Source organism: Phallusia mammillata, chromosome 1 (assembly GCF_965637545.1).
Source record: "Phallusia mammillata chromosome 1, kaPhaMamm4.hap1.1, whole genome shotgun sequence".
In the NCBI taxonomy this organism is placed as follows: domain Eukaryota; kingdom Metazoa; phylum Chordata; class Ascidiacea; order Phlebobranchia; family Ascidiidae; genus Phallusia; species Phallusia mammillata.
The window spans coordinates 5,712,034-5,720,548 of NC_137252.1; positions in this window are offsets into that span (position 1 = coordinate 5,712,034).

An 8,515-nucleotide genomic window follows, 5' to 3' on the forward strand; every position below is an offset into this window, starting at 1 on the left:
TTTTCAAAGATAGATTTAATACGCGGCTATCACCAGATTCCGGTAGCAGAGGCAGACATTGCAAAGACTGCTGTCATCACGCCGTTTGGTCTCTTTGAATTTCTTCGAACCCCGTTTGGGTTGAAGAATGCCGCACAAACATTTCAAAGACTAATGGATTCCATTTTTCAAGGTTTGCAGTTTCTATATGTATATCTTGATGACATTCTGGTTGCAAGTCCAGACCAGACAGCTCACATGGAACACTTAAAGCAAGTTTTTCAATGCCTTTCCAATCACGGACTTGTTGTTAATCCCCAGAAGTGTGAGTTTGGCAAAAGCAGCATACAGTTTCTCGGCCACTTGGTCGACCAACATGGCATTAAACCTCTTCCTGCAAAAATTGATGTTGATGCTTCTCAAACAGCTGTTGGCGCAGTACTCGAACAATTTACAGAAGGTCATTGGGCCCCTCTTGCGTTTTTCAGCCGTCAGCTGCGAAAACCTGAAACCAAGTACAGCGCCTTTGATCGCGAACTTTTAGCACTTCACCTGGCCATTAGGCACTTTCGTTATTTTCTTGAAGGGCGCAAGTTTGCAGAATTCACCGATCATAAACCCCTCACTTTCGCATTCAAGAAGGTTTCTGAACCATGGTCTGCTCGACAGCAACGTCATCTGTCGTGTATCTCGGAGTATACAACAGATGTCAGACACATCAGCGGCAAGTCAAACACTGTCGCAGATGCACTTTCCAGATCGTTTGTTAATGCTCTACACAGTTCTTTGGCCGATTTCGATCATAAGGCTCTTGCTGAAGCACAACAGACCGATGAAGTTCAGTCTTACCGCACTGCAGTGACTGGGTTGCTTCTTAGGGATGTTCCAATCGAAGGTTCGCCGACTACTATTCTATGTGATGTTTCTCTTGGACGACCACGTCCTGTTGTTCCCTGCTCTTTGCAAAGGAAAGTTTTTGACGCCATCCACGGGTTGTCACATCCTTCCATCCGTACCACGAGGAAGCTTATATCATCCAAGTTTGTTTGGCATGGGCTGAAAAAGAATGTTGCGTTGTGGGCTAAACGATGCTTTGCTTGCCAACGGGCAAAAATTCAACAGCATGTTCATTCCCCACTTCACGAGTACAGCCCTCCCACTTCTCGTTTTCAGCACGTGCACATAGACATTGTAGGTCCACTTCCACCTTGCCGCGGGTATAGGTATTTATTAACCGTCGTCGACCGTTTTACCCGCTGGCCCGAAGCCATACCCATGGAAGATGCTACAACCGCCACTTGCGCATGTGCTCTTACTTTCCATTGGCTTTCTAGATTTGGCATTCCCTGCCATGTATCCTCTGACCGTGGCCCTCAATTCACGTCAGATCTATGGACTTCTCTTGGGCAACGTTTAGGTATGCATCTTCACCGCACGACGGCTTTCCACCCTCAAGCGAATGGTCTTGTGGAACGCTTCCACCGCCACCTAAAGAGTGCATTAATGGCTCGATTAACGGGATCCAATTGGCTGGACGAGTTGCCGTGGGTGTTGCTTGGGATACGCACCGCCCCCAAAGACGATTTGAATGTTTCGTCTGCCGAATTGGTTTACGGCACTCCTTTGACGGTGCCTGGTGATTTTCTGGCCACTGAAGATACTTCCGTTGCAACTTTTTTGCCAACGTTGCGAGATACTCTGCAACGCCTTTTGCCCCAACCGATGTCACGCCACTGCAACCCACGCGTGTCCATCCCTTCAACGCTGAAGGGCAGTCCTTATGTGTTTGTCCGTCGTGACACTCACCGACCTCCTCTGACCCCACCATACGATGGTCCGTACAAGGTCCTTCATACGTCGGACAAAACGTTTACGTTAGACATGGGCGGTCGTCCGCAGACGATTTCTATTGACCGATTAAAGCCCGCCCACGTAGATTTGACCGCACCTGTACCAGTCGCGCATCCTCCGGCCAGAGGACGACCAAGACGGAACGTGCATCCCCCGCAACGCTACCAAGCGTGACGCATGCCCGCTTCTGGAGGGGGGTCCTGTGGCGACCTCTCTTGCATGTGTACAATCGTGTTTATCGAAGCGTGCGTTTTGCCTTTTTCTCGCATTGTCGTTGTTGCCTTATAAGTGCGTTTTTGTTGTTGCGCGTTCTTCTATCATCGAACTGCATTGAAATAAAGCATCCGCTTTAATATTGTATATATCAACTAATTGACTCGCAGAAGACGTAACAACAAAGTCAAAACCTGTACCTAAAAAGTTATAAGTCGCTACGTTAGGTGGTGTAAATGGTGCAACGGTCAAGTGCCCATAACCGTCTATTAGGCTTATGAATGTCAAAGTTTAAAACTCACATTAGCATATAGGATTGAGGTTTTGTCTTTTCTTTTAAACTGACACATATTGACATTGACGGTGCAAATATCGCCACCATATGCTCCACTGGCCGATCTACATCTGTCTCGGCAGTTTGTCTTTTGTTTTTCCAATTATACTCCAATGTAGGCCTATCGCTTTAAACTTGCTATGTAAATACCGTATACCAAAATCCTGTTGAATGAGCTAAAGTTTTTGGGTTGTTTGATTTTACTATTAGGTCCAATTATAATAACTTTATAAGTAGTTTGTACATGGTTTTGAAGTGGGAGAAAAATTTAACAAAACATCCAATGACTAGATGCTTTTGATTCAAACTACCCACAGAAAGAATAAACACTTGAATTACCAGTATGGACATTGCATATATTTGTAACGACGATTTGCACTTAAAACAAGTAAGCCTAGTTTCAAGTATCTTCGACATATATTGGTAAAATTTCGAAAGTCCAATGTAACTTCAATTGTCGAATGTACTAGTTTTTTTTCAGCCAAGATTGAGGCACCCTTGTAAGGTTATTGTTGCCCTAGTATACAGCAGTATGGAACCAGAGGTAAAAATGCAACAAAACTATCATAGAGAAACCGTCGTACTGCACCTATGTGAAGAAAATAGCAATAGACACAACCTAAAGAACAACGACACCACAAAGCATGTCCACAAAAATATGTTCAGACTAATGGCGGCTTGAGGTTGTATAAGACACCCCTCTGAAACTAAAAAGGGGGGGGGGGGGTAGGATGAGTCGATATATATCGGTAAAACGTTAATAGGCCTGACGTTCTATGAATAAAAGCACCATTTATACACCTCTCGGTGGATTATTTAAGCTTCGAAGGTGTGACTGTTCCCATACGGGTAAGATACTATCGCTTTTAAAACCGCCATTTTTGTGCAAATCTAAATTACCATGACGTGATTTGGCATTAACTGCTAATCTATGGAATCAAGAAGCTGTCAACTCTTAATAACCTTTCTCACATCTTATCTTACACTACATCCTGCCACAATGTAAGAAATACTGAAACTGTTCCGTTTATATTAAACTCAGTGAGCGTGAAAATATATTGTGTTGTATGGAATGATATTTAGGTGTGTGTCTTATGTGGCAACAAAGTATTCTTTGCTGTGTCTGTGCAGGTTTATTTGTGCCAGAATGTGGCACTAGTTGATGGGGAGGTTTAGTTAAAGCGTTTGTTTATGGAAAGTTGCAATTCGAGTTGTAAATGTGTAGAAAGGCGACGATGTTGTTGATTATAGGCATTATTAATTTGTAATGAGAAAACATACATGTGAAGTTAAAATTAACAACTTTAGTAGCTATCCAGTAGGTTCTAGACTTTGTTTGCATAGGGGTTATTTTTAAAACGCGGTATACTGGAAAATGATTTTTACGAAATCTAAATGTTTTATTCAATTGAGTTACTTCTTTTGTTTTAATCATTTTGTGATAAATGTTGCAACATTTATGGCTACGAAAGTAATGAGTGCTTTAAAACTTTAAAACTACTTGTGTTTCAGTATAATTCACTTACGTGAAATCAACGATGACTGTAGCAAGGACGAATCGACGTCTTTGGATTTTTGGTACAATTTTGTGGATATCCGTCATCAAACTCTCCAAATCTCAAAGTTTGTTGACACGTCTTCTTGTTGTTTTTATAGTTACTATTATAACAATCAACTATTACACTATCGTCTTAATAAAGCCACTACTTGTTGCAACATTGTGGCTATTTGTTTCTGAGGTAAGCTGGGCTATTGGATTTAGACATATGTAATACATAACTTTTTTTGCAGGGGTCCAGACATGCTTGGCTGGCAACATGACAAAAGTGAATGCATCAATTAAACCACCTCGATCCTGCGCTCATAATACTTTGAATCTTAACGATGGAGGTAAGTTATGTGCATCTACCAAACGCGTGGCGTATCCATAGTTTAGAGTTCTTTCGGGTATCATGAAACGCGAGCGTCCCGGGGTAAAAAATGATGAGGAGATTAAAGTTGAGCACCGTGTTTTACTACAATATTATTTTATGTAAATATTATTTTATTAAATAAAGTCTGACCTAAACAAATCGTCGATATCAACACAAAACTACCTTGACCTGCGACAATAGCGGGCATTTTAATTGTGTTTTTTCAGTCTGTGTGTTTTGATAAAATGTTAGATTAGGACCAAAAGAATACTATGCTAGTAGGAATGTTGGTGTCAGTGCTTAGTTTAGATTGTTGTTGAGGAACAACCACATTGCTTTGAGCTAATAAATCAACACTATAACGTTTAAAACTGATTGTTTGGTAGAATTGTAATAGATTACGATAATTAGTTACAAGATTTGATTGAAGTCAATGCTTTGTTACAAGGTGTGGATTTGTAATATTGCATGTAATAAAATTTGTTTTCCAGATCAGTCAGCCATACAGATTGGAGGTAAGAAAAATCATTTAAAATGTTCAAAATAAGTAAAATTCTGAGGGTTAAATATTTAATTTATTACCTTTCTTTGTTGAGGATTTTATAAATGTTCTCTGTTTTTTTATACGATTGTTTTTGGTGAGATAACAACCTTTGGCAAACGCTCTGGTGAATTCTACCTTACGTAACTAATTTAGTTAACGAGGTTTGTTTTGGGATTGTTAAGAAAAAAACGGCAAATGCTGCTACAGCTATAGGAAAGGATCCTGCCTCGAGGCAACAACCTACCGTTTGGTGAGTGTACAAAATTAATACAGTAGTGTTTCGATTTGATAATTATGAGCAAAATATTCTGGCGAAATACATATGTATGTTTTGATATGTTCATATGTTTTGATCAGGAATGTGGAAAACATATTAGCCTAGATAAACGTAATTGTACGGAAAATGTGTGGTGTTTTTAGCGTTTGTTTTTGGCGATTGCAATGTCAAAAACCTCGAAAATTGGAACCAAGTGAATACCCTCTATCACAGCTTTAAAGTCGAAATCATAATTAAGAACGGAAATTGTAAGTAACTTTGGTACTGTTTATGCAACATTTTTTAAAGTAAATTTTAGGTCAAAACGTTTCACGTTAAAGCTTCTCAAATAATTGTTATTAAATCAATTTGGCCCTCTGGTAAAAAAGTTTGGCCACCCCTGGTCTAATATTACACCTGATTTGGCGCAATAAGTTTTAACGGAAAACAGTAGAATTTAAAAAGTTAAAATATTCAAACATTATTAGAGATTCATATCAGCATTGGAAACTCTAAAGTTTATTGTGACAAAGACGACCGAAACGTATAATAGGACTATAAATTGAAAAAGTTCTTCGAAAATTTTACCCCACTGAACTGTGTAAACTTTCCAATTGTTTTTAGGAACCTGTTCGAAAGTGACTACTACCACGGCCATGATTTCACCCACCACAGCATCTTCGTCTGGAGCTTCCCAAACCCATATCAGTCATAACAGCGTCAACGCAACTGTCCCACCTGGGCATAACTGTACGTCGATCACCGCAACTGAAGTTACAACAAACGCTCAGCAGGAAGGTAACTGTTTTTTATTACTATGCTACAGGTACAAGTTGCTCGATAGTATTAAAACCAGAAGCAAAAGGTATGTGACATGTGTTTCAGAACTTCAAGACACAATAAACGAGGTTTTAGGTGGATTTGTCCAGCCCAATGCAACACAAACCAACGCAGAGTTGCTTAAAAGTTTGAAAAAGTTTGACGAGTTTGTAGTGAACTTGACCATTAACAACGCTGGCAACACAACAACCAAGTTATCGGTCCCTGGCATCGCTGAAATAGAATTCGGACAAATCCCTGACGTCAATCACATTTTTACCACCAATCTTGATTGATCAACTCAGCTACTGGAATTCAGTAGCATCGGGGGTCGTGGGAAGAGATCACCTTCTTTTATTGTGTTTGTTTTCACGCAGTTTATATTCGAGCTTAGCAAGCTGCGACCGTTCTACGTTTTTCGCGACACAACCAGCTCCTTCTGGCAGATTGCAAACCACACATCGATTCATCCAAGCACCGCCGCCCCTTACCTACGAATTCAAGCATACCAGTTGCTTGATGGATCCCCAATCCACGTCAATGTAAAATTCAGTGTAAACGTGATAGGTAAGTCTAACAGTTTTCATTATACACCAAAGTAGATGTCGTTAATTAGCTTCGCAGCATAGTAATCTGCTGTTGTTGTTAACGGCATGCGGGGTCATGTTACAAAATATCAGGACGCCTAGAGCGGAAATATTTGTCACAACCAGTCAGTGTTAGCTGTCTGCTATGAAAGAGACTCTTCTGATTAAAATACCGACTTGACGTTTATCCACATACACAATTTAACGCACACACATTACAATCCAACCTTACTGTTCTATAATATCGCTAATGAGCAAATTAAAAATAAATTGTTACAACATTGCTGCATATAGCCGATTTTTGTATCACCCAACAATCATAAGAAATGCATGCCCACGTCGAGTCATAGAGTTTGTTTGGCAAAACAAATGCAAAACATCTGAAATGTAGCATATTGTGTCAATAAAATGTAACTTGGTTTGCAGTTGACTCGACATTGGAGGAAGAAGCACCACGAAAGTTGTTCGACGTTTACAGATCGTGGTACAAGATATCGTGGTTTCAGTTCATCTGCTTACGTCTGGATTATAATGCAAGTCGTTTCACACGCGATGGTTGCATGGGACAGTCAGTTTACGGAATGGTGACGTGTTCGTGTGATCAACCTGGTTTCTTCACTGTGGCTCCGCAAATCGTCGCACAAGTCAGACCCGATGGAATCAGTGTAAGTCGAACCGTTCAAATGTACTTAAATTAATTTGTGTTTTTTATCCCTAGTTTTTTGGTCAATCTGTCTCAAAAAAACAACCCAGAAATTGTGTTTGTAGTTAAAAACAACAACAACATGCATTATTTTAGGTAATTTTCTTCGGTGGATTAGTAGTAGGTCTTGTCGTTCTCTTTCTCACGTGGATGGCACTTCTCAAGTTCAGTGTACAGGTGGAGTGTGACCGAATCGCAGTGCAAATAAGCTTTGTCTGTGCCCTCTTTTTTTTGCACATTGTTCTCTTGTTCGAAGGACTGTCAATAAATGGAAAAACACAGTGTGAAATGGTCACATTTTTCTGCCATTACTTTATGATGACCACCGGTAAGTTTAAAAATATCAACTATTTATTGCTCGACTAAACATAACTTGCATATCCGGTATAGTCAAACATGTACAATTTTATCAAATTACTTGGCATTTGGGACTGTAATATTTTTTGTGTCAGGACTTCTGGCTCTCGCCGATGGAGCGACGATCCTCGCCAACTTGAATCCTCGATCTCTTCGATTCAAACGTCAAAATCCGGGTCGCCTCCTTCAAATTCAGCTCGCTATATGTTTGGGAATTCCCCTTATCATAGCTGTCGTCACAATTGCCGTCGCGCTTCCACAAGTCGATTACATCTCGATGAGCGAGTACGGATACGAGCGTTGCTGGATCAATCACGGTTCCATTGCCCTTGTTGCCGGGGTAACCGTTCCCATAGCAATTATCTTTATTGCTTGTTTCTTGCTGGCAATTCTGATCGGCGCCTTTGCTTCCCGAGCAAAGCCAAACTCCCCGGACGCAGCTCACCAGGCAACCACCTATGACGCCATGACAGTTTATGACGTAGATAATGATCACGTGTTCCGGATGTTGGTGGAATACGTGATGACGTGCTTTGCTTTGCTGGTGCCGTGGATCAAGTACTTTATACCAGGTTGGTGCGTCACAAACTCAGCTTTTGCTTGGTTTATCTGTTGTAATGCAGCATTTAATGAGTAAAACATCGTTTATTTTATTTCCCAATATTACTTTAATACTGCAGTTACGTTTAGGGCATAATAAATTGTTCTTTTTCATTTCACTTGGGTGCTCCAAAATATTAAGTGTTTACACATTGTTTTTTCTTTTTAGGAATTCACAACATTGAAGTCACTCTGGCTGATATGTACGTCACTATGACGTTAATCGGCTTACAAGGAGTTTTTGTCTTCATTATCTATGTCATCGTGAGTCCAGATGTAAGACGCACGTTCTGCGGAAAAGGCACAAATTATCCTGAGCGGTACAAGCTTTACTGGTACGGACAAGAGAGAGATCCAGA